The 14,847-nt window shown below is 39.0% G+C and overlaps 2 long non-coding RNA genes across 2 annotated transcripts; one reads left to right on the forward strand and one right to left on the reverse strand.

Moving 5' to 3' along the window:
* Positions 1-7,220: 7,220 nt before the first annotated feature.
* On the reverse strand, positions 7,221-8,035 carry LOC110354835 (uncharacterized). The gene is made up of 2 exons (XR_002407059.4): positions 7,763-8,035; positions 7,221-7,637 (listed from the first exon to the last, which is right to left on the reverse strand). It is a non-coding gene; the product is annotated as an uncharacterized lncRNA (long non-coding RNA).
* A 159-nt stretch (positions 8,036-8,194) lies between these two features.
* Positions 8,195-14,847, forward strand: LOC140001610 (uncharacterized). Its single transcript, XR_011807015.1, has 2 exons — positions 8,195-9,957; positions 13,625-14,847. It is a non-coding gene; the product is annotated as an uncharacterized lncRNA (long non-coding RNA).

Here is a 14,847-nt window from a genome sequence, read left to right on the forward strand (position 1 = left end):
TCACCTTGCTCACTGTAATGGTTGTGCTCACATGACCCAGAATGACAAGAAGCAGAACTGGGACAAAACCTCCCCGGAGACGCATCTCCAAAGCACTCAGATACGTTCTTTTGCTCTCCGTTGCTCAACGTAGGAAACCTGGCTGCTGCCTGTGGCATTAGCACGGCTGCATCCATACACGCACAAGAGGAGGTTGATGTCTTAAAGCCTCCCCAAGCCACACAGCCCCTTCCAGAGCTCGTCCTTGGGATCCAATTGCTCTCGTGCTGTTGAGTTGCTGGAAATGTTGAAATTCCCTTCAAGCACACTATTGTATCTTCATAATGTTCTGTATTCAACAAAGACATTTCAACTCTGGAAAATTTGTCATTTTATTTTTCTTGCACGCAACCTGGCAGGGCTGGAAGGGTATCTGGATGGCTACAGCTTCTCTGCTTTCTTGGATGCAGCTTTAACCAAATGTGGAAATTTCCAGGGCTGTTAGTGCCACCACATGCTCCCTGCTAAAGCTGCCAGGAGCTGCTTGCAACTGTATACAACCTCTGTCATGGCCAGGAGAGGGTAAGACACCATTCAGACTAAAGGAATAAAGACTGATAGATAAATAATGGGGAGCTGTGTGCCAAGCCCAGTTCTGGCTGGATCCTGCCCCTGACTTGAAGCAATGAAATTCCTGTCCTACTGTCCTCATCTATAAAACAGGTATCTGCCCGCATCGTGCTGATGTGATAATTACAGCACAGTGTAAATAGAGTAAATCCCTGTCATACATACCCTATACAGTTCCACTGACTTTAGCATTGATGGATAAGGTGTGAATCATAGTGGAAATCAGTGAAGTATTTCTAAATTGTTACAAATATTGAGCAGTGGAAAGAAAGAAATCACGGTAATGTCCAACCTTGAAGGGGCAACACAACAGAGACAAGGGCATTTCAAGTTAAAGTAACTACAGTGGAAAGGCAAAACCAAAAAGAGGACAAGAAGAAAAAGTTTGCAAAATTAATTAAGAAAGGAAAAGAGCCAAGAAAATGAAATCCTTTTCAGAAAGGAGATTATTAAAAAAAAAGGGAGGGGAAGATGGGAAGGAAAATCAACACAAATAAATAAAATCCACACACACAGATAAACCAGAAATAAACCAGAAATAAAAAGTCCCCAAAGCATTTACAAGTTTTTTGTTTTTATTTTCATTTTTGTTTTTTCCTACAACAGTACCATTTATTCTTCCTGTTAACTCTTTGTGCCCACTCCTAATGTACTTTCAAAATCATAAGACCTGATTAATCAAATATGGGTATAATATAGGCATCCTTCATGCTAAGCAACCTAGGAAAAGTATCACATAGTCTAGGAAAGGATTGTAATTTGTTTCTCACATTAGCTCCATGGAATTGAGGACTAAATTATTAGGATTTCAATACAAAACAATTTTATTCCTTCTTTTTGCCAACCAGTCATCCATTAGAATCCCTCCTTTTAATGTATTTTGTAAGACAGCACTCTTAAGATTTGACAACACTTGATGAAAGAAGATATTCATAATATTTAAATAATCGCTATGAGATTAATCTCGATTTTGAGGTTGTTCTCCTTTATGTCTGACAAGGTTAACACTTACATGGTTCCTCCCCTTTGCTCATATTCTGATTGGACTAATGACTGTGACATGACACAGATTTCTTGTCCTACTTTCTACTTTGGATAGTAATTCACTTCTTCCTCTGACAATTAAGATATATCTTGTAAAATTACTATTCTATACACTACACTGAACACAAGTCAAAACAATTTTCAGTTCAGCTTGCAGGCCCCAGAGGAAGCTGCTAGTATGTGCATATTGCACCCTGTATAAACGAAAGCATGAATTATACATCAATGTTATACATCTCAATTCTTTTTAGATTATGAGTTGTTTATAGAGTACATTAAGATTATACAGAATTTAACATGCAAAGTGACCCAAACCCTATCTTGCTGAGTGCATAAGCAGAGGTACCAGTTAAATCTTCAGAGTATATAGCCATACCATTCACAAAAAGAGAAACAATGTAAAGCTTCAAAAAGCAAAATACAGGAAGTTCACCAGCATATCAAAAATCTTTGTGGCTCCCTTGATAAGCCATCAACAGAAAACAGAAAACAGTAAACATAACCAAATCATCACAGGCCCTAACTGCACAAGACAGCCCTATAATCTATCAAGACATCTAAAAATCATATCTTTCCATGAAAATTTGTGAAAGTTGGCACTAGACATCAGTCCTCCAACTGCGTGTTTTTCCGGAGTCATGAGTCAAAGATGGCATAAAGCTTTGAAAAGACTAAATTACTTAGGCTACAGTTTTATGATCCTGAAGTCAAAGATTTCAAGGACAGGAGAATCCACCTTGCTGAAGAATTAAAGAAACAATTAAAGAAACAATTATCATAGTTTTCTTGGCATAAGATGAGATCTCTTTTCAGCTGTAAATGCCTATATTTCAGGAAGTGAATTTCAAGGACTTCAGGAAGAGCAAGAACATCAAAAAAGTATTCTGTGTTAGCAATGCTGGGCAAATGGGTAAGAGGATTATGAAGAGCTTTACTAAATACATATATGTAAAAGTAGGTCTAGGACCGGGGCAGAAATTAACAATGATTCAAAAATGACTATGATATTGAACATGGTCTGGAGTAAGTCTGAGCATGTGGTAAGAGAAGATGAGCCGCTAATGTAAGCAGATAAATAGAAGTAAAGGAAAACATGAGGACCTTCACATTTGGATAAAGTGTTGGGAAAAGAGCATTAGACAGCTTTCTGCTCTGTTCAGTATTTTGAGAGAGCAGTCCATGAAAAGAGAAACCTGAAAACAAACCCCCATAATAAAAATGGCTTTGAAAATTAACCTCCAACAGAAAAAGACACTTCCAAGCTATGGTCCCCCAAAGTCTACTGTTAGTCTTAATATAAAAGGCTGCTACTAATTTACCAGTACAGTTAAAGTAAACAGATATATTGAACACTAGAGGTGGAAGACATTTTCAGAGATCAGAATTTATGCTGAGCAAATACAAATCTGGAAGGAATTACAATTAGATTGAATTAAGTGAACAATTTTAATGCTTTTTTAATTAAAACATTCCATTCCAAAATTAAATTTTCTTTTCAAGTCAGAATGATACATTTAATGTGGAATAAATCCAAACAATTTTACATCTGATTTTTATGCTTGCCCCACAACAAAATCCATTACTCACACAGGTCTGGTAAGTACCTCTCATTCAGACTGAAGGAAGGAGTAATTAACTATTCCCATGTGTGATGACACCTGAAACAGAAACTCCTGCCCAAGGTTAAAGCCTGTACAGTAAGCAGTTAAGCCAGTTAGGTCAATAGTCTTCTCTGATTCCTCATTTGATTGCAAGGCCATGGGCTGAGGTAAATGTGTTTTTTGCTCTGTTATTAGAGGCGGAGAGAACTGAAAGGGCTAAAAGCAACTCAGCAAGTGTCACAAATTGTACTGAGCAGATAAAATGCTTGCTGTTGTGCAGGACCAGTGCGAAAGTCAGACTTGGCAATAATCAGCTAAAAAGTTGGTCATGGGAGTCCATTTCTATGGTGTGTTGCAGGAAATAAGCGAAGTTGCAACAAATAAACACCCAAGGAAGATCAAATTCTGCTGTCAATAGGGAGAAGACAGAAGCTCCAATTATTGGCAAACCATTTGTGCCAAAGGACAACAAATTACTATTGGGCTAATGTTCAGGAAAAAAATACATCAGAAAAGGCACCAAGCCAAAGAAGTAGAACCTTGCATTCCTCACACAGTACTGATGTGAATTGGCCTTCTAGGGCACAGGGATCTCACAAGGTCTTCTCTCTCCTGATGCAAATATTGAAAAGGGAAAAAATACATCTACATATATAGAAGATCTTTGTACATACGCATGTATAAAACCTTTACTTCAGGCCTGAACCAGGCTTTTAAAAAAATAATTTGCATTAACGTTAGTCCTAGCTGTGCAGCACCATTCAGGTTTCTATGCCAATTTTCATGCCACACAATGAATGCTTTCAAACCAAAGAAAGGAGGGAAGAAGGGAAGGAAGGAGGGAGGGAAGGAGGGAGGGAGGCAGAGAGGGAAGGAAAGAAGGAAGGAAGGAAGGAAGGAAGGAAGGAAGGAAGGAAGGAAGGAAGGAAGGAAGGAAGGAAGGAAGGAAGGAAGGAAGGAAGGAAGGAAGGAAGGAAGGAAGGAAGGAAGGAAGGAAGGAAGGAAGGAAGGAAGGAAGGAAGGAAGGAAGGAAGGAAGGAAAACAGTATTTGTCACATACAGAGCCCATCCTACTTTACCTGAGAATTGCATATGCGTTCGTTCATCATCAAGTACGTGTATTTTTATACATGAAGACAGGCCTCGAGTTCTTCTTTTACCTGGCACAGAAAGTAATGAGATCAGAAGTGATCCTGAATCAGTCTCCAGAAGAGCTCTGCCTCACGCATCAACTCTTCAGGTGAGATAGTCAGGTTCATTGTACCTGAGATGACAGCTGCTGTCTTAACCCAGATGCATACCATAAAATGTCCATTAATGAAGAGGAAGGTGATCTTGAACATAATATTATATTTATTTTGCAGTGAGAGGTAGGACTGTGAAGGTAGGACAGGTCACATGGGTTCATGGAAATTTCTTTACTTGATGAGACATATTTGTGACAGCACTGAAGAAGTCAGGAGATCAGCCCAACTTGCATTATAAAAGGCACCACTGTCTGGGTCTCATCAGCAGAGATAGAAAGGCACCTCAAGGGCACAAAACACTGAACAGCAGCAGCACTCTTCATTTTTTGCAAGCTCCCACTCACATCACTAGAAATGGATGTCATGACATTATCCCTGGCTTTATTGTACCTTGTGTGCAACAGATGAAATGCTGGGAAAAGGATGGCAGTAAAGCTCAGATACATCTAGCCTAACTTAATGTTTCTTCTCTCTACAAATAATATAAAAGAAAGTTTAGAATCATGTTCACAAATATTTGTTTTCTATGAAAAAATACCTCCGAAGAAGAAGCAGTCAGCTACTGAAAATTTGTTCAGCTTTTCAACTTTTTTTTTCAGCTTTGTAGAAACATGCTGCTTTTGTCATATATATATATTGTATAATATCATCACCTGTATAATATTGTCTTTTAACTCTGGCATTGGATATATAATAAAAGATAATTACTTAGTAACTACTTATGCCTAGAAGCAGAAGATTTTATTTTCACTTATCAACTCTTTCAGCCATTTTGTCTCCTCTTGGGTTATCATACCAAGCAAATTAAAGAACGTCATTTTTTCTTGGCATTAGCCACTCAGCCTCTACTCATGCATTAAAACAGCATCAAAAGGTACCTGACATGCTGGTGGTATTTGACATCCAAGATGTTGCTATCTACAGGAGATAAGTTAGAGATGTAATATCCAAGGATAGAGATCGGGCTAGGTTAAGAGTCTGCTTTTCCCAAATTTGTAATATAGTTGCAAGGTAGTTGGAAAAATATGGAGATTAAATAACTCATACACATACTTAAATAAAAGAATTATGTTCGGGGCTGGGAGTAGCTCACTTTATCAACAAATCCAGCATTTTTATGCACTACGTACTAAAAGCACTGTAAAAAACAAGTGACTTGTGAAAACTTTAAAGCTGTTTGCAATGGCAGTTAGTAGATACATCCAAACCGGGAACTCCTAATTAATTATATCATATATACTCATGTCTTACCAAACTAAGATAATGAACAGATACCTTGCAATAGCATAGTTGGTCTGTAGTAACCTACCAGTCTACTAACACTTGTTTTAGATCCAACGTTTTAGATAAATCACAAATATTTCTGACTGATATTTCTGTGCATGGCTATACATGGAAAGAAACATGTATCTTCCATTTACAGGAGTAACACATAGACAGTAAAATTCTGGAAAAGACAGGGTAACTTGTACTTTTAAAAAGTGCTGGCAGACAAGCTTATATAGAGGAGCCTAGTGCCTGCCACCAACCTGATTTTGATGCATCTGACAATTTTCTGTGATGCAGTAAATATGTCACTGGCCCATAGTGGTACATAGGTCATTCATGAAACAGGGTAAATCACAAAAAGCTCAATTGGAATTAAATAGTAGGGCACCTATTTTGAGTTCAGGACATGCCCTTTTCTTTATAACAGCAATTGTCTCATGACTGAAGTAACATTGGTTATTCCAGGCTGAGGAGTTGCTCAAAGCCTCAGCTTTTTCCTTCTGGACTTAAATTCCTTTGTTAGCTCCACAGGAGTGATTTCCTAAAACCTTAGGATTGCTGTCAGCTGTCTAGGATTCCATCAAATTTTCAGACCTGGACACGGTATTCCCAAGTGTAAGGGAAGCTGCATGAAGCAGAATTATTTTCCTATCCCAAAAAGGCATACTGTTTTTATACATATGGTAAGGTACACATTTTTTGCCACTTCATCACATTGTGAACTCCTGTCTCATTTGTCCATCACCCTCAGGTCTTTCTCTGCATTACTGCATTTTAAAATTTATGATTAACAAACTGACCTTAAATAAAAATAACTCTCTCAGTGAGACCTTACCCAGAATTTTGAGAATTCAGACAATCCAACAGAAAATTCTTCTACTTTCCTAACTCCATCCTCCCTAGTCACACTGCAAACAAGCATATTTACTCCCACCTCACACCAATCCTACTATAATGACTTTTCAAAAAAAGCTTTGCTGTGGGCTGAGAAGAAAATGAGAAGAAAACAAAAAACTGTGTCAGAGGCTCCAGACCTATTATAGAAAGGTAGGTGTACACACTTGGTGTATATCTACCACTCATTAAACCTGAGGGTGGAACCAAGAGTTGCTTCTTTGTTATAATCCCATCTGCTCTAGCGCCTTTCCTTTTTAAACACCTCTCTGAAGCACTACTCTACAATCTCCATCTTCTCCTTGAATATCCACTGAAAGCTGGAAAACCCTTTGTTGGTGGCAAGTGGGCATTTTCTTGTCCATGTCAAGGTCTAGTTCTAAGATACTTAATTCAGAATGTGGGAGCATGCTGAAGTTACATTTTAAATTACATCTCTGCAGTCAAGACCTCTAGAAACTTCTGCATAAAGCAGAGCAGGATGAGATTCTTAGTTGATATCATTCTAAAACTTTATGCTCCATGAAAATCATCAACATAAAACAAAAACCACACAACACGCTACAGCGTTATTTATTTTGCATCAACAAGGTTAACTGCTGCAAAATTGGCTCCATGATTTGAAAGACAGTTTACTCAAGTCTCACTTTTGAAGTTTGCAGTCCTACCAAGCAGTAAACTTGTGAAAAAGGAAAGCCAATGGTCAGCTCCTCTTCCTAGTTGTGTTACCTCGCAGTTACTACTGAGAGGCAACGGGACCTTCATCTTCAGAGGCTTTCCAGACTGGCCTAGACAAAGCCATTGCTGGTCTCATTTAGTATCAGAAGAGTTTTCCTTGAAGCAGAAGATGGGGCAGATGATGACCACAAGTTCTTTTCACACACTACTTTGTCTGAAATTAGCAGGAAAGTCAGTTGCATCTCACTGCTTTTTAGACATCAAGTACTGAATAACGGAAGAGGAGAAAACACGTCTAAAAATAAAAATAGAGTCAATGAATGCCTTGTTTTTCCTGTCTCCCAACAGCAACAAGAGCCAGGAGCAGGCAGAAAATACAAAAGATCTTTTTCTCTCTGGCAGCTTGGGCGGGTGACTCACAGCGAGTGATGAACTCTTCGCATACTGCTCCTGTCAGTGCCGAGCCGATTTGCCTTCTGAGCCCTGACCTGGGCCATACGGCTGCGGACAGAAACAGGGAGCCTGGTTTCTTCCTAGCTGCTTTGTCAATAAGACATAAAGCTAAGGACAGCTGAGGACAGCGATCACTGAAACTGTGAGTTTGCAAAGCAGCTAAAAACCCTGAGACGTGAAAGCAGGTTGAGGGAATGCCAGCACTCACACCCCACAGCTGCTCTGAATTGCAGCGAGCTGAGTCTCAGACCTTTCTTCCCAGAACTCAGAGTGCTGCTGCATGCCATTAACCTTTACACCCACATATTTCCAGCAAGAAAATTTATGATATGTACTCTTGCACTTCTCTGCCAGGTAAGTTCCACACACACACACACACACAAAATAAAAAATGTAGTTTTCTTTGTGACTTCTAATTTGCAAACCAAAGCTAAAGATTAAACAAACACTTTTTTTTTTTTCTTTTTTCTTTTTCTTTCTTTTTTTTTTTTCATGTGAGGAGCAGAACATGGAATTTAGGATGATTTTGCAATAAGCTTATTTTTGTCCAATGACTATATATTGCAACTGCATGCCAGCGCTGAGGCACTGACTGACAGCATTTTTCACTTGGAGTGGCATGCATTTTCACAATGCTGTATGCCCAAAGAATGCTGTTTATGCTCTTCCAAACTAATAGGAAGACAAAATCTTGAAAATGAATATTTTTTTTTTACTTTATTTTTTGAAACTTTGACTTGTGTTATGCAAAACCAATGGTTTTATGCCTCAGCTAAAGTTACCATTACTTTTATTAGGCCCAGGAAGCTGAGTTGCATTTAATATGGCCTTCAGCTAGAGAGACCAAAAGCTGGCCTCTGTAGCTCAGACAGCCCTATACTACCGTCTTGCTACTCCATGTGAATAGATACTTTTTTTCATAGGTCTTACACCTAACGGCAATGAGCATTATGGATGTGACATCTGCTGCCAGTGCAGCTGTGGCTCCAGCTGGTTTTCTTCCCTGGGGTAAACTAATGGCCCAATAAGATTCTGAGGGGGGTTAATGTGTTGTAGGGTATATCATCATCATCACCAATCACACCAGCTTGTTTTTGAAACAAGTTCTGTTTCACAAGAAGTATAATTTAAGAAGCATTCCCACGATTTCTCAAGCTTGGGAGCAACATACCTGTTTTTTCTTGTCGTTATTGAATACAGCATGTTACTGCCTACTTGTACACCAGGCAGAATGAGAGCATTTTATGCCTACTTTGCACAGCTCAATCCTGCTTTCCACAGCTCAAGGCTAAAAAGATTTCTACACTGCACAGGCTTTATGACTGAGAGTTTCCTGTGGAATTCACCAGAAAAAGAAGCAGGTGACTTAATATTACATGTAGGGTTGGTGGAAGCTTCCAGGTTCATACCCTGAGAATGGATCCTTTTTGACCACATTATGGAAGTGGTTCAGCAAGTGGCAGTGCAATTCCCTTTTCCTGAGGTCTTCCTCCTTTATTTCAGAGAATTAAGTCCTTTGATAATGCAAGAGATACTTCTATTGCATGCTGAAACCGTCCTTCCTAAGAAGTCTGATCTTTTTTTATGCTTTCTGACTTTCTACTTCACACCTAGTTCAGTTTTATTTTACATGTAGCAAACTTTTACTGTTGCACATGAAGTGAGATGATTTGCAGAACCTCCTGAGGTACAGGTGTATCACAGGATTTCCTGTGACTGTGGTGGATTAGTCCTAGTGGATGTGGTGGCTCCTCCCACTCCTAAATCAACCTGCAGGTGCTGTTAGCGCTTGAGCTGCTGCTATACAGGCACTTGTCCACCAGGAACTGTCCTCACCACACAAGAAGCTACTGAACTGTATTCACAAGAAATTAATTATTTTTAATTCCAATTAGAATAGATTTGAATCTGTGACTTCAGGGTCAAGGAGAGTGAGTTCTGTGAGTGAATCTCCTACTGCAAGATGTTCTGAGGAGAGCTGCATGGTGTCAACCGTTGACTCCTTTCTGACATCTAGTCTCTACGAGAAGTCAGGTAAAGAGAAAAAAGGTGAATACAGAAGTAATTGTTTAGGGGAAAAAAGAGGCAACATCAACAAGACTTTGGGTTTTGACCAATATGAAAGGATATTGTGCTTATCCTAATCAAAGATGCAAATGCTGGTAAGTAAGCACATTTGTTTTCATTGGAGGATAGAACCATTGATCCGTTTGCCCTTGCTATGTTGTCTAATTGATCACTTAACTGGCTGCTTGGATTAAAATGTATTCCTGGCATTTCCCCTCTCGGGGGAATGTTCCCCTTTCCTCCTCTCAGTTTCTATTTTTTAAATTCTTAGAAAATATTAAAAATCAGTTTACAGTACTCTCTTTTTCTGAATGCAGACCAGGCTTCTAGTATCTCTTCATATTTTAAACACATTGTGAGCTTTAAAGCAATGTTCTATTCCTCTGTTATGTTTTCTGTCTCTAAGTGCTGCATTTACTTTGTCACTTCCCATTTACTGGTAATTGGCTCCTGCAAGAAATCTACATTTTTTGCTTGCCGGAAATTTGCAAGTGCTACAATTCAGTTTCAGTATTATAAATCGAGCAATGTTTGTGAAACAGCAGTCTCATAGATATTATCTTTATTTAGCCTATAGACTTAAAATCAATCTGGTGAAATCCAAGAAGACATATTTAGTGTAAGCTTTAATTTTATATTTTCTTCTGTGATTCATCAGATCATGTACCATCATGTATAAGAAAACGTGTCAATTAAAAAAAAAAAAATCAATATTTGGCTAAAGTTACCATTTCAAGGTATGCAGCCTTCATTTAGGAAGCATTATTTCGCAGTTAAAATTTTGAACTGGGAGCCAGGAACCATACAGTAACAGCCTGGCAGAAAAGGGCCTAGGATCTTGGTGGACACCGTGTTGAGCATGAGCCAGTGCTCGTGCACCCTTGTCACAAAGAAGGCTAACAGCATTCTTGGATGCATCTGGCAAAGTGTTGCCCACAGGTCAAGGGAAATGATTCTTCCCCTCTACTGGTCACTAAAGAAGTCACATCTGTAGTGCTGGGCCCAATTCTGGGACACCCAGTACAAGACAGACACAGGCATACCAGAGAGAGTGCAGTGAAGGGCCACAAAGATGATGAAGGTACAGGAGCACCTCTCCTGGGAGGAAAGGCTGAGAAAGCTGCGACTTTTTAGCCTAGACAAGAGGATGCTCAGAGGGATCTGATCAACGTATATGAACACTTGAAGGGAAGGTGCAAAGAGGATGGAGCCAGGCTCTTTCCAGTGGTGCCCAGTGACAGAACAAGAGGCAATGGGCACAAACTGAAACACAGGAGGTTCCATCTGAACATCAGGAAATGCTTTTTTTATTTTCATATTTTTTACTGTGCTGATGACTGAGCAATGGAACAGATTGCCAAGACAAGTTGTGGAGTCTCCATCTGTGGAAATATTCAAGACACAACTGGACATTTTTGTGGGCAAGTGGCTTTAGGTGGTCCTGACTGAGCAGGGGTGTTGAACCAGATGGCCTCCACAGGGTTCTTCCAACCTCAACCATTCTGTGATTCTGTGAAGAACAAAAAACTGACTTACAGTCCAGTTCTTCATTACCTTACTCTGCCTTAAGGGTCTCTCATCAGGCAGTAGCATTTTTCTCCACTATTCAGAAATGAGCTGTCTCAACATTTTGCATGGTCTCGTGGGAATTACAGGATCTCTGTGGCACTGCAGTAGAGGCTACTCTGTGTCAGAGTGGCTGAAAGACAAGTGTCTTTGTTTTTTGTCTACATTAAAACCATCTGGCAAGAGGAATTTGCGGATTTCAATAAATGATCCTCTGAAAAAGTAGAACACACGTATGATGCAAAGGGTAATTTTTTTTCCTTAGCATGTAAACTGTGCACAAGTGACTACAAGTGTGTGACTTGACAGAAAACAGATGTCTCAATTTGCTTGAGTTAAAAAAAAAAAAAAAAAAAAAAAAAAAAAAAAGTGATGTAGTTAGACTCAATTCCCACTTGAATATTGTTAAAGAAATCTCCTTTCTTAAAAGCGATGTTCTGTTCAGGACTAGGTTAAGGCACAGTTGCTACAGGACAGTTTTACAGGACAGTTTACCTGTGGCATGAGGTGATGCATTATATCATACGTTCTCCAAGAATATACCATCTAAAACACAGTCTTGCTCTTTATTAAGAAATTATTTAAAGTCTGAACCAGGTAAAATTAATGAATTGATTTTTCCCCAAAAATAATCCCAAAGGACTGTTCTGAAGAGGGGAATTGCACTTGACCTAGGGTTATAGTCTACCTAGAGCCCAGTCTGCCCCAATCCAGCTGTAGCTGTGATCCTCAGTTTATGCACAGACCTGTCAGATTTTCTAGATTGTGTGTGACAGTCACTTAATGGATCTTTGTCTCATGTTTCCTTGCATTGGTGTCCAAATTTTATTAATTTACAGCACAGTGCTACCATTCCACGCTGATAACCTACCTACATGCTAGACAGAGCTAGGCAAGATTTACATGCTGTGCCAGTATAAGAGGCGATGGAGCCAGGTAGGGCCCACTGTAATGTTGAATACCTCCCATACATCATTGTCACCACTACGTGATCCTGAATGTGGGGTCTTGCACATTGGCTGTAATGCACATTTTGAGCTTTGGGAATTGTTTATATAGCAGACATAACCACATTGAACACAATTCCATTAATGACAAAAAAAAAAAAAAAAAGGAGTATTGTGCCAATTAATAAGATTGAAAAACTGCTTATTTTCAGCTTTGTTTGGTATACAAATCTCTTCTGTTCTCAATCTGTTCTGGTCTTGTTATTTAAGGATTCAGCAAGTGTACGTTTAAGGAAGAAATTTACATCAGACTTCAACTTGTGTGAAATTATAAAATCACACAAGAAACAGTGAAGGACTAATGTGAGAAAGTAATTCTTCTGATCACACTGACTGCTATTCCTACAGCTAGAATTACAGCCAGTTCCAAAACTACACAGCTATTTTGCCCATTTATCAAGCAAGATTTGCATGTTTACACAGCAGGTGCCAACATGTGATCCAATGGCCATTACTGTTTTTATATTAGAGGAACGACAGATTACACTGGTTTGGAGCCAACTGAGTGTTTGTAAAACTATTGTAAAAAGAGTATATGCAGAGTAGTAGTGAACTCAAACCACTTACTAAGCTTATTGTCCCAAGCCTTACCATGAAGTTGAAGAGATTCAAATTTAGACTTGTAAGCATTTGCTGTCAGAAGTGATAGCTGATTATGACAGACATCCCAGCAAGCACATGTGAATTCAGTAATCTGCAATAGCTCAAGAAGACGTCAGACTACATCCATTTGCTTGTTGCCTTAATTTTGGTGCCAGGTTCTATAGGAAGAGGAGTCTCCTGACATTTACAGATGGCATAGTAAGTTGAAATATCAGAAAAGCAAGTATTACAGTTGCTAAGCATATACCCTAGAGTAGAGAGAATGTAAAGGGTAATTCTGTTAAAAATAAATTCCCTTTAAAAATGACTCACTGAGATTTAGGTAGCTCTTTTAGAAGTCCTTTACACCATACTAATGACATAGGTATTTTGGAAGGTCTTTCTCTTTACAGTTTCAAAAACCTCATCAAGTTTTTCAGACCGCAAAAAAGTAAACCCTAGCACCTCTATAGAAGTCTCAGCAATTGAGAGCTTTAAAAGCTCACCTTTGTGTTAGTATTTCTCTTATTCAGGATAAAAGAGGAAATGATGCTGGAGCACAATTCAAAATAATAACAGGATCAACCTCTGTATTCTTTCTCAACAGCCCAAAGATTACATGTTCCAATTACCTCTGGGGTGTGTTAGAAAAATCACCGGTGTGCAATTTCCAGTTAAACTTCTTCAGGAAGAAATCCAGTTCCTGTCCTCCAAAGGCTTTAAATGATGTAACTTAAAGAACATCGAGCGCAGAAGAGTCACAGGCAGAGGAGATTCACATCACAGAAACATTTATGTAGTCCTTTTAACTACTAAAGGAGACAGACCCATTCTATCGCCAGCAGTAAAAGGTTCCTTCCTCCAGCAAAAGAAATTTGGCCAGGGTCCCATTCATCTGTATGAAGAAGCCGTTGCAAAATAAGCCAGGTGTGAATGTAAAGTACAATAGCCATTTGTCTTCTTTCTCTTTGTGGATGTTTATTCTTCTCTTACGGCTCTGGCATGTTAAGCTGGGGTGGCTACAGAAGCTGCAGTTCACAGCTGGACTTGTGCCCCTAGTTCAGAGGTTTCTGTCTCCACAGTAAGGCTAATTCAGCTATGGCAGTAACTGCTGGTCTGCCAAAAATTACAGGCTAAAGTTACAGAAAAACATCATGTAGAAGACATGAACACATGAGAATCCCAGGTAATTCCCAGGCATCTTAAGCAATGTTAATAAATGAGATTTCTGGGTAGCCTGAAAAAGAATCTGTCAAGAAGCAACCATGGGATGCCTTGTGCTGGAGTGGGAACAAGATGAAATTCCCAGTGCTATATTTAAATATAACCAGTATCCACACTACCAACAAAGTCAAAGTATTTATTCCACATTTTTTCATTTGGGCCACTTCTCTTATGAATAAGCCTTCATGGACTGACAAAATTCTGTTTGTCTTATCCAGGTACGTTTATAGGCAACTTCTTCTGAAAAAGTGAATCATGTGAAAATACACACAGACAACCTTCCAGCAATTGCAAGGTCAGCTAGATCTTTCTATTTGTCTATCGGTCTTTTGACTTCAGCTTGAAGGACAAAAGAATGGAGGCAACCTTTTACTAAAGGGAAGTATAACCTGAAATACTTTAAAACTGAAGATTTCTTCGTACCTTTTCAGACAAGTTTAAGTATTGTTCAGAACAAGAAAAGAAGAAGAGAAGAGAAGAGAAGAGAAGAGAAGAGAAGAGAAGAGAAGAGAAGAGAAGAGAAGAGAAGAGAAGAGAAGAGAAGAGAAAAGAAAAGAAAAGAAAAGAAAAGAAAAGAAAAGAAAAGAAAAGAAAAGAAAAAAAGAG

Source organism: Anas platyrhynchos, chromosome 1 (assembly GCF_047663525.1).
Source record: "Anas platyrhynchos isolate ZD024472 breed Pekin duck chromosome 1, IASCAAS_PekinDuck_T2T, whole genome shotgun sequence".
Lineage (NCBI taxonomy): Eukaryota > Metazoa > Chordata > Aves > Anseriformes > Anatidae > Anas > Anas platyrhynchos.